This window comes from Patiria miniata, unplaced genomic scaffold (assembly GCF_015706575.1).
Source record: "Patiria miniata isolate m_02_andy unplaced genomic scaffold, ASM1570657v1 HiC_scaffold_10, whole genome shotgun sequence".
In the NCBI taxonomy this organism is placed as follows: Eukaryota; Metazoa; Echinodermata; class Asteroidea; order Valvatida; family Asterinidae; genus Patiria; species Patiria miniata.
In genome coordinates this window covers 21,460,934-21,471,693 of record NW_024037048.1, presented here as the reverse complement: position 1 = coordinate 21,471,693, position 10,760 = coordinate 21,460,934, and the positions used below count along the sequence as shown (strand labels likewise).

Here is a 10,760-nt window from a genome sequence, read left to right as displayed (position 1 = left end):
ACTTGTCGTCACCAACTTGTCACCGACAAACTGTGATTGGTGGATAGACAAGTGACGTATACACCGGCCGTGATTCATTCAATGTACAGTTGGCGCTTCAGTCTATTAAATTGTGTGGATATATTCGGGATTATGAGGAATTAAATCGTACTCAAGCCAGCGGAGAAACTTGGGTTTAACTTGGGGTAGGGCACCTGAGGTGCGTGTTTTTTTTCAAAGGCTGCACTAAATGCAAAATAAACGTATTATAACAGCTTACAGTGAATGTTTTAATTCAGGTTTTCAAAATGGGGCGGGGGAGGGCTGGGGCCGGCTTCCACAGGGGGTGGGGTAAATGCCCCGTGTCCCCGTAGTTATGCCCCTGAGGTAGGCTTTGCTCCTTGATTGGGACTTTGAGGAAATAAAATACAGTTAAATAAACTTCCATGAACTTTACGCATCATATACGGCCCGTGTATAATCGTGGCCTTCTAAATGTGGAAAAGGTTTTTACACTTGAATATCTCCCAGTTCGAATAATCATTTCCAGAAATGTTAGAATGTATGACCGGTGATGATGGACCTAAAAAGCAAACGTTCACTACCTAAAGTAATGACACATTCCAATAAGGCATGTTAAGTGATTTAAACGAGAAAGGCTTGTATGGAACGACCAGACTTCCTACATTTGCTAGTTTGTGGCCTCCGCATAAAGCGCACGATTCACCCTGAACTAGCCCTGGTGATATCCGGACAAATCACACCAGAGTTTGCCATTCTGTATTGCGAACCACCTCGATTTATAATAATCTCTGAAGCAATGACGTAGCGACGATGGGGGTGGGGTGGGATAGTTGAACGATCACAGCCCCCCCCCCCTTCCCCCTCTCCTCCCCCATAGAGCTGGATCCGGTATGGGAATGAAGCTAGGATTTGGAAGACCTCGCTTGTAGCTCACTCGACGTGTGTCAAGTCGCCGTTCAAAACGCCTCGCTGTTTCGTCCCTCGGTTAACTGCCGGCGCTTGTCAGGATGACCTTGTGGAAAGGCTACAGTTAGGCCTCTTGACCAGCAGAGGCAATCTCTTGTTCATATTTGCGGAGCCACCAACTTTGAAAGTTTGAAAAGCTGGGGTGGAGGGGGTTGGGCTTAGACGCTACCTGACTATTGAGGGCACTGTTCCAAAATGCATGTATACATACCCGCGTACTATAGCTATAGTGGTAGATAGTGGTAATGACTTGAAATAAAAGACATTCTTATTAAAAATAACACTCAAAATATTTTTGATTTTATTTCTAGAAGATAACATACTTTATACTTGGTGCACATAATCATGGTCTCAAGACGTATCTGCGTCGTTTGGAATGCATTGCGCAACCAATGTGTCTATGTCGTTCAGAAAATTGCACAACGAACAATGTCCAGCTTTCGTTTCAGGTAGATTGCGAAATCAGAAATCGTTGCTTTTCGTTTGATAAAACTGCGCAAGAAAAGAAGGGGAAACAAAATAATTCCTTACCATAAAAGGTTATATGTGGTTGATATTTAAAAAAACAAAATGGGTCGATGAATGTTGATCGAAGCTTCTCCTACTTTCTAAGGAATGTTTGCATAATTGTTTTGGAGAAAAGTTTTTGTTGTTTGCCAAATTGAATTAAAAATATGAGGCTAAAGCCAACAAAAAAAGTCTCCGGTTTCTGGTATGCGCGCGTCGCCGTAGCCATGCGCGTCGGCAAAATGAAAAAGGGTTTTTTTTGATGAAACATGATGTCTCAAAACCGCCAAACTCACTGGTTTGACTTGAATCCTGCTGCTGCACAATTTTAACGTGTTTTTAGATTGGGTTATGGTCGAGAATAAGCTTTATGTGGCCTCTCTGGACTCCCATATATTTGCACTAAGTTTACTCGGGCACCATTTGCAGTCATCAGCCGACATTTGAACCAAAAAAATCAGGTAAAAAAAAAAAAAAGCCGCGCCGCCGCACCACTTTTTGGGCAAGCTCCATACCAGAAACCGGAGACTCTTTTTTGGGCCTAACCTCTTGTATTTTTTATTGAGGAAAAAACAAAAAATCTAAATTGCCTCAAAGTTGTTGCAACAGATATTTCTTCAGTTATCTTGTGGAAACCGAGTGTGAAAGTTGACTCAAAATTGCCCGTTATTTTTTGCGTTAAACACACCTACATTTTGTGGATGGAAATTTGTGTCCTGGACGAAAAGATAATCTCGATCAAAATCTGTAGCAAAATCGCTACATCAGCGGGGAAAAAAAATTCAGTGTGTGTGGAAGCATTGAGCGTCTGGCCGTACTACAGAGCTTGCGATAGTACTGTACGGCCAGACGCAGTCGGGCTAGACTTTGACTTCAGTTTGCATGGACAGTCCCTAATTTTCGGGCTAGGTTCAACTAAGAAAACACGCCCAGCAAATAGCAACTCACTGTGGCTTTATTTATGTAATACAAGTGCCTTTCTGTCTGTATCCTATGGTTTTTAATAGAAATTGATGACGTGCATGCCATGAGCAGCCAGTGATGCAAGACACAGAGTCAGAGGAATGCAGCATATGATGCAATTGATGGCAGTACAGATAGCAGGTTGATCTCCAATGGGGAGCAGACATGGAAAGAATGTTGCAACCTGACGCCACTTCAGCGGTACAAAGTCTATGGTGAGTCAAGAAAATTGAAGTATTTCCTAACATTGAAATTGGGAATGTTTCTTAGTCCTAGATTCATGTCTTATCATCATTTTTTCAATGACTGTCCTTCATTGAGATGATATATGAAGAAAACGGCAGTGTCAGGTCGCAAAATTGTTTTCGCAGGTTTATGCTTGTCCGAAAATTTGGGACTCTCATCAATACTGTGTTTTGCATGTTTCAGAGCACTCCATGCCAGGTCCCAGTAGTGTGGGTTTATTATAGGACTGCAGGGTATGTTGGCGACACAGATTTTATATTTCGGTTCCAAAAAGTTAATCAAATGAGTGGGTGCGTTCCGGGCTTTCAAGAAGCTTTTGAGAAAAAAAAACTACGTACGCTTTCTTGACTGAAAGTCGAACCAAATATCTGACGCCTATTATTGCAACTCTGCAACTTGAGTATCATGCTTGTTGAAGTTGTTGGGGCTGTTTATGAAGCTCGATGGAGGTATTTTTACTGAAACCCTGGAATATATGTTACTGTCCCTGTGGAAAACTTAGTCTGAATAAAGCAAAGATCATCAGTGAGGTTTTTTTTGTCAAAACGAAGTTTCACGTCGCAAGATTAAAAGTCAGTATTAAAAATAATTTCAGAATTATTTTTTTTATATGATGTATTTAATCATCAGGATTCATTTGACGACTGAGCCGCCATAGCAGCAGATCACTGACAGAACAGCAGCAGTGCTGTAAGGGGTCTCAGCTGTCCGATACAGCAGAGAGGAACACAAGCTGAGACAAGGACAAAGACAGTGACACAGGATGAGTATCTACAGTTGTGTAACAAGATGCTATTAGTGCAAGTATAGGAACAGTAGTTGACTCAGCTGGGATCCATGGAGGACATGCTGTGAATGTTTCATCATGGCAACTCAGTCTCAGACAAGATTGTTCCAGGGGCTGATGCGTTACATTATGTTCAGCGAGGATGCTGCCAAGCTGTGGGGTTTTTTTGTACGCTCCTTGCAGCTGCTGTGGCATCCATACTATTTCCTGCAGAAATTTGATCAGCAGGTTGGTTGAGAGAGACAAGATAAGATCATCGAGAGGGTCACCCAGCTATCACAGGTGCTGAACCATGGATACTGGATTGCAGATGCTGAACCAGTTAGGATACTGGATTGCAGATGATGAACCAGTTAGGATACTGGATTGCAGATGCTGAACCAGTTAGGATACTGGATTGCAGATGCTGAACCAGTTAGGATACTGGATTGCAGATGCTGAACCAGTTAGAATACTGGATTGCAGATGCTGAACCAGTTAGGATACTGGATTGCAAATGCAGAGCCAGTTAGGATACTGGATTGCAGATTCTGAACCAGTTAGGATACTGGATTGCAGATGCTGAACCAGTTAGGATACTGGATTGCAGATGCTGAACCAGTTAGAATACTCGATTGCAGATCCTGGACTGAATTGGACTGGTCCTGCCTTCAATAAACATCCATGCGGTTTAGATTGTTTTGCATGTTTAGTAACTCAGAGGAATGTGGTTTGGTTATTCACTCAAATATTGTGCTCCATGTAATTCCTTTTACCAAGTTTTCAGTTACTTGCTTATAGGCAATAAACAGTCATTGAATGATGCAAGGTTGGGTATGGGTGCATCGTACCCATCGATTGAACACAGCATCAATATCTCTCACTTGGATATAATTTTAAATTAAAGTCTGAGAACAGTTGAGAAGAGTCGTTTTCATGCCCTTTGTTGGTCCATGCGATCCTGGGTCAATGTTAGCTGTTATTTCAGTATATTTCCTATTTCCTTAGTAGGCGTCTACATACATGAAATTTAGATTTTTTTATAACCACAGTCTGTGCAATTACTGAGACTCCGACCCCCAAGAAAAGTTCTTTATTGCTGTGTATTCAAACAATACAAAAAGTATGCACTTTTGCATGAGAACAACAAATTTGGCCCATATTTGGTTATGTAATAAATTATACTTAGATTGTGAGTTCTTGTAGGGAAAACTGGTTCCCGATATCCCTGTCAGAAATGATAATGCAGGCAAACAGTCTCGTGTACTCAGTAGGGAAGGAGACCTGTTTGCATGGAAAAGCTGCCAAATTAAATGCTACTTGTTCTGAGGGTTGTAAATGTCCCAAAACAGAACAAAAGAGTTGTTTTTTTCTGTTAAAATAACAAAAAGATGGAAAATTGGTAATTGGAAAACAAAATAACTTGTTGATTTTGGATAATGAGTCATCTTTAATGCCAAAACCCAGTTACTGGTCCTTATCATTGGTTTTTTTAACTGTACGCATGCAGTACTGACATGCGTGAAATGTTTTGGTTAAAGGGAATGTACAACATTTGCCTTTGCTGCAATTTTCAAAAATAAATGGATTTGGAGGATTATTATGTTATAGCAAATATTGTTCAACTGACTTGTTTCACGTTTTGGGCTTGTATATGCTGGAAAACCAAGAAAACCAATCATGTTCATGTAGTCTGGTTCCCTGAACCACTTAAGATGAAGCAGAGCAATAGGTAGACTTTGGGGAATTGTAAGGTCAGAGAATAAGTCTAGAAGGCTTGTACCCTTTCACCATTGTGTAATTCAATTGCAACGATAACGCGAATTAACTAAACATGAAAAATTAGGAACTGTTTTTTAAGCCACTTTTTTCCCAATGCTGGTTGGCTAACCAGTTTTGGAAAAATACACTTTTTCTTGAAAAATGTCAGCACACCAGGAGCCATGATTTACAGGATGCTAAGCTTTAGACTGTCATTCCCTAACAATCCAGTGAAGTACATGTATTTCGTGAAAATTTGACCATGTCGTTTTTTTATGCTTGGAAATGTTGTATCTTCCCTTAAAATATGTTTCATTTTTGCAATAAAATGCTCTTCAACTATTTCAATAATAACACAGGGCAGTGATAACTATGTGTTAAGTTTCATATAAAGTGTTAAACGCAGTTGAAAGAATTAAAATTAAAATAATTTTCAGAAAAAACTCCAAACTTGTCTCTCCTATAGTTTTCAATTTCATGGATGGAGGATTAAGTATATATTAAAAAAAAGAATATAACTAATGCAATTTTAGTGTTTATATTTTTGATGTATTTGATTCTGAAAAACAAAACTTCACTTTTGTTAAAAGATAAGTTCGCTAATTGTTTGGGGGAAGGGAAAAACTAAAGAGAAAATTTAGTTACAATATAATCATGGTGGAATTCGTACCTGAGTCGCCTGATCTTGAGCCTACGCCGGTCCATCAGACCATTAACGCGCTCTAATGCACTACTAGATCTTTTTAATTATAACTGTAAGATAGGCTTATCGTGGCTTTTCACGTTGACGCCCATGCACGCTTAGACGTACATCGCAGCCTGACGATGTAAATCTGCTCGTTTGATTTTGAGTGTAACTGTTCAAATTGATCGAAACTTATTTGTTAAAGGGTAAAGGGTGTCAACTGAACTAAAATCGTGAACTTCAATGAAATAAAACTCGTACAATCGTTGGTTTCAGTACGAAACACACGTGTTCAACGGATGCAGAGAAGCCCATTTCCTTTGTTAAATTCCTTTGTTGAATCTGGCGTTAACAATAAAATGTTTCCATTGAGGCGAAAGGATTAAACGCCGCGATCTTTTTTCACACTTGAGAGTCTCTGAATGGGGAATATTCAAGCGGAAAATCACGAATTACAGCACTTAGGCAGCATTTTATCCCACATAATGATACTTTTTGAAGAGGAAATTGCATACTGAATATAACTATAGTTTCACAATTCAAAAATTCGCCGTATTTAAAAAGTCGAGGTATTTTTTTTGGAAAAATTTCACCAAAACTTTCCTCATCTTAACGTAGGCGGCGCTATATATATTTCATTCTCGCACGTGCACCGTATCCTTATGGCATTGCAAGGGGATGGGGGCGGGGCTGGCTGCCTGTCTTGTATACATGTACAGTTTATAGCCCTTTTATTTAATAAACATTACGACTTTTAATAAATATATTTCGCTTGTTCCCCCTCCCCCCCCCCCCATCTCATACGACAAAAAAAATCCCGCCTCCCTCTTGCTCATGTGTATACCGGGGCCCTTTTATTCATATCCTTATACGCGTCTCTTTTGTTCCATTAAAGTTGACTTTTATTCAGATTGCATTTTTTTCACTGACTTTAATTATCTATTGTTATAGTTGTAGACCTATTCAAATTTAATTCGTGAGATAAATTAAAATTGTGATGCTAGGATAAGATTGGGTAAACGGGTGATACACAGATCGGGCGGCGGCTATCGCGCTAATAATGCGCGCACTGAGAATGAAATATATATATAGCGCCGCCTACGTTAGGATGAGGAAAGTTTTGGTGAAATTTTTCCAAAAAAATTTCCTCGACTTTTTAAATACGGCGAATTTTTGCATTTTGAAACTATAGATGTATTCAGTATGCAATTTCCTCTTCAAAAAGTATCATTATGTGGGATAAAGTGCTGCCTAAGTGCTGTAAATCGTGATTTTCCGCTTCAATATTCCCCATTCAGATGCACTCAAGCGTGACAAAAAGATCCCGGCGTTTAATCCTTTTCCCTCAATGGAAACATTTTATTGTTAACGCAAGATTCAACAAAGGAATGTAACAAAAGAAATAGGCTTCTCTGCATCCGTTGAACACGTGTGTTTTTTTACTGAAACCAAGGATTGTACGAGTTTTATTTCATTGAATTTCAGGATTTTAGTTCAGATGACATCCTTTACCCTTTTTCAATTAAATTTAGATCAACTAGAACAGCTACACCCGAATGTTTTACATCGTCAGACTGTGTTTTAAGTCTAAGCGTGCATGGGCGTCAACGTGAAAAGCCACGATAAGCCTATCTTACAATTGTAATTAAGCAGAACTAGTATAACATTGAGTGCGTTAATGGTCTTGTGGACCGGCGTAGGACTCTCAATCAGGCGACTCAGGTTCGAGTCCCACCATAATTATATTTTCTTTTTTATTTTACCTTCCCAACTTTTTATAGCCCCATGCCCAAACATAAATTTACTGAACTTATCTTTTAAATAAACTGAAGTTTTGTTTTCAGAATCCCAAACAAACTACCAAGAAAACAAACAAAACAATAACAAACAGGTATTTTTTTCACTTGTATTTATTGTGATGATTTAATATCCCTTTATTCTTGAGTTTGTGCAGCGCATTTTTTTGGGTTTTTTTTTTATATTTTGAAAGTCGTGTGAATGAAAAGCTAGGATGCATTGTTTGGAGGAAAGTCAAGTTTTTGAGTTTGAACTTGGCGATAGTCTGCAGTCGCAGTCCAAACAGAAAATTTGCCTCACTTTTTGCACAGAAGCGATAGTCTCAAAAAATTAAGCGACGCATTGAATTGAATCCTGGCCAGATGATTGGTTATGAAAAAAGACCAAACAAGACAGAAGATTGAGACAAAATATTGTTTTTCTCTCCCTCAACAGTGTCTTGTGTCAAAATGGACAAACAAATTGGCGATACGCGGGCTGCGCAGTCGCAGTCCAAACGGAAAATTTGCCTCACTTTTGCACAGAAACGATAGTCCAGCTGGACACGCTATCTCAAAAATTAAGAGACGCATTGAATTGAATTCTACCTAGATAATTGGTCATGAAAAATAGACAAACAAGACAGGAGATTGAGATGAAATATTGTTTTTCTCTCCCTCAACAGTGTCGGAGAAAATTTTAGCGATAGGCTGCAGTCGCAGTCCGAACAGAACATTGGCCTCACTTTTGTAAACGATAGTCAAGGTAGACACGCTATCTCAAAAATTAAGTGACGCATCGAATTGAATTCTGGCCAGATAATTGGTTATGACACATAGACAAACAAGACAAAAGATTGAAACAAAATATTGTTTTTCTCTCCCTCAACAGTGTCTTGTTTCAACACGGAGAAAAAGTTGGCGATAGGCTGCAGTCACAGTCCAAACAGAACATTTGCCTCACTTTTTGCACAGAAACGATAGTCCAGCTGGACATCTCAAACCTTAAGTGACGCATTGAATTAAGCTTGGCCAGCTGATTGTGTTTTATTTTTGTTCACTTAATGCTGACTTCGTTTGGGCAGATCGTGATCCACGGTGACAGAAGTCTTGAAGGTGGTGACCAGTATTTTTGTAGCGCGCCCTCTTTTGGAAGATATTGATGTTTGTAAAATGTACGGGAAAGCCCTCCTTATACACACTGTAGTTTTTGTTTTTGTTCTTTAATCTTTTTTCTTCAACGGTTTCTGTCGAATTTCATTGTTGTATATCACAGTCAATAATGGGACGCAATTTCAAATCAGTGCAATGTGTTTTTCTCGAGTTACGGTCTCCTGGTCTCCACAAAGAGTACTTTATTTTTGTCAAAAGTGACTCGAATTCGAATCGAATTTTTCGAGATTAGTACGCTGTATTTCTTTAAATCAAATTAAATTTATTCTTTGATGGTTCCTGTCAATTTTCAACCCACTTGTGTCTTATACCCCGAACAATTATCGAACGAAATTTCAATTCAGTGCAGTGCGTTGTTCTTGAGTTATCGTCTCCACAATGAGTGCTGTTTTTTGTTCCATTAAAAGTGACTCGAATTCGAATTGAATTTGTCGCGATTAGTACACTGTATTTCTTTAAATCATATTATATTTATTCTTCAATGGTTCCCGTCGATTTTCAAACCACTTGTCTCCTATATCCCTAAAAAATATTGAACAAAATTTCAATACAGCGCATTGTGTCGTTCTTGAGTTATCGTCTCCACAAAGTCTGTTTTCATTTTGTTAACTCAATGCCGACTTCGTTTGGGCAGATGGTGATCCACGTTGACAGAAGTTTTTTGACCGGTATTTGTGTAGCGCGCCCTCTTTTGGAAGAAATTGATGTGGTAAGATGTACGGGAGTGCTCCTTTTGGTTGTTTATTGTATTAAATTTTTGTATTTTTTTCTTCAACGTTTTTTTGTCGAATTTCCAATATATTGTCATCCAAGGGCGGATCCAGAACACAATTTTTTTGGGGGGGGGCAAAAAAAAAATTGGTCACCCAAAAAGTGGGTTAAAAAAATTACGGCGTGGATTTCGGGGCCCGCTTATTGTTGAAAAACATAAAGGGGACTAAACTCCCTGTGAAATTATCCTTTCTGGCAAGCTCTCATTTTGAAGAAATCAACCAAAGAAGGCATTTCCAACGGTGCGTCTTAAGAAGCACCATAGGAAAATTTAAAATTAGTAGTTCGTTTTGTTATTCGGCGCAGCGGCCGCCAGCGGGCACCAGCATTGGAACGATGCACACGCGCGCGCGGTTGCTATAATTCGTCGGATCAGTGCGCGACATCGCGTAAAGCTGCAATTCAAAACAATTCGAAACATGATTTAGCAACTTTTGATTTGAAATTGAGATCCTAGAATGCTGTTTTTCTCGGAATATAAAGCTGAAGCAAGTTGTTCAGTATCCTTCATTAGATTGTGAACAAATTGTTGCTTCAAACGAACAAAATGCACTAATTACAAATGATGGACTATAGCTTTAAACATTGAGAGGCTTTAAACATTGAGAGGCCTCATCAGGCTCTGTTGGTTGTTCTCGTGTTATTTTTTCACCAACCCCTCGGCATTTTTCTTCAGATGCGGATCTTTTAAAAGCTGCTTTTCTTGTATTCTTTTGTGCAAAATAATTTTCAAGGATTTGCTGCACACTAAAGGCTCCTGTTTAATGCAGGTTACAGCAATGTCTACGCCTCTAAAATTCTGACGGATATAAATCATAACATGCAGCAACCACAGCAAAAGCACTGACGGCAATTTAACCCCTATACAGTTTGTCCCACAAAAGTGTCCGTCTAAATATTTTTTAAAATATTTATTTTTTAATTGTGCAAATACTCTTTATCCTTGGCCTCAACCCTTACCAGTTTTATGTCATTTTCCTTACGCGTCACTGAACAGTGGTCAATTGTACACAACACCTTTCGACACTAAAGTTTCTTGCCTTAATCAATTTCAGTGGTTCGTTATGTAAGCTGTGTAAAATCCTTAATAATGTGAAAAGGGCTGTGGTTGGGGATTGGAATCATTTGCGTGGCTATGGACACA

The 10,760-nt window shown here is 39.1% G+C and overlaps 1 long non-coding RNA gene across 1 annotated transcript; it reads left to right on the top strand.

The window, feature by feature from the left end:
* The first annotated feature begins 2,613 nt into the window (after window positions 1-2,613).
* On the top strand, window positions 2,614-3,486 carry LOC119739922. Its single transcript, XR_005272634.1, has 2 exons — window positions 2,614-2,654; window positions 3,316-3,486. It is a non-coding gene; the product is annotated as an uncharacterized LOC119739922 (long non-coding RNA).
* The last annotated feature ends 7,274 nt before the right edge of the window (window positions 3,487-10,760 follow it).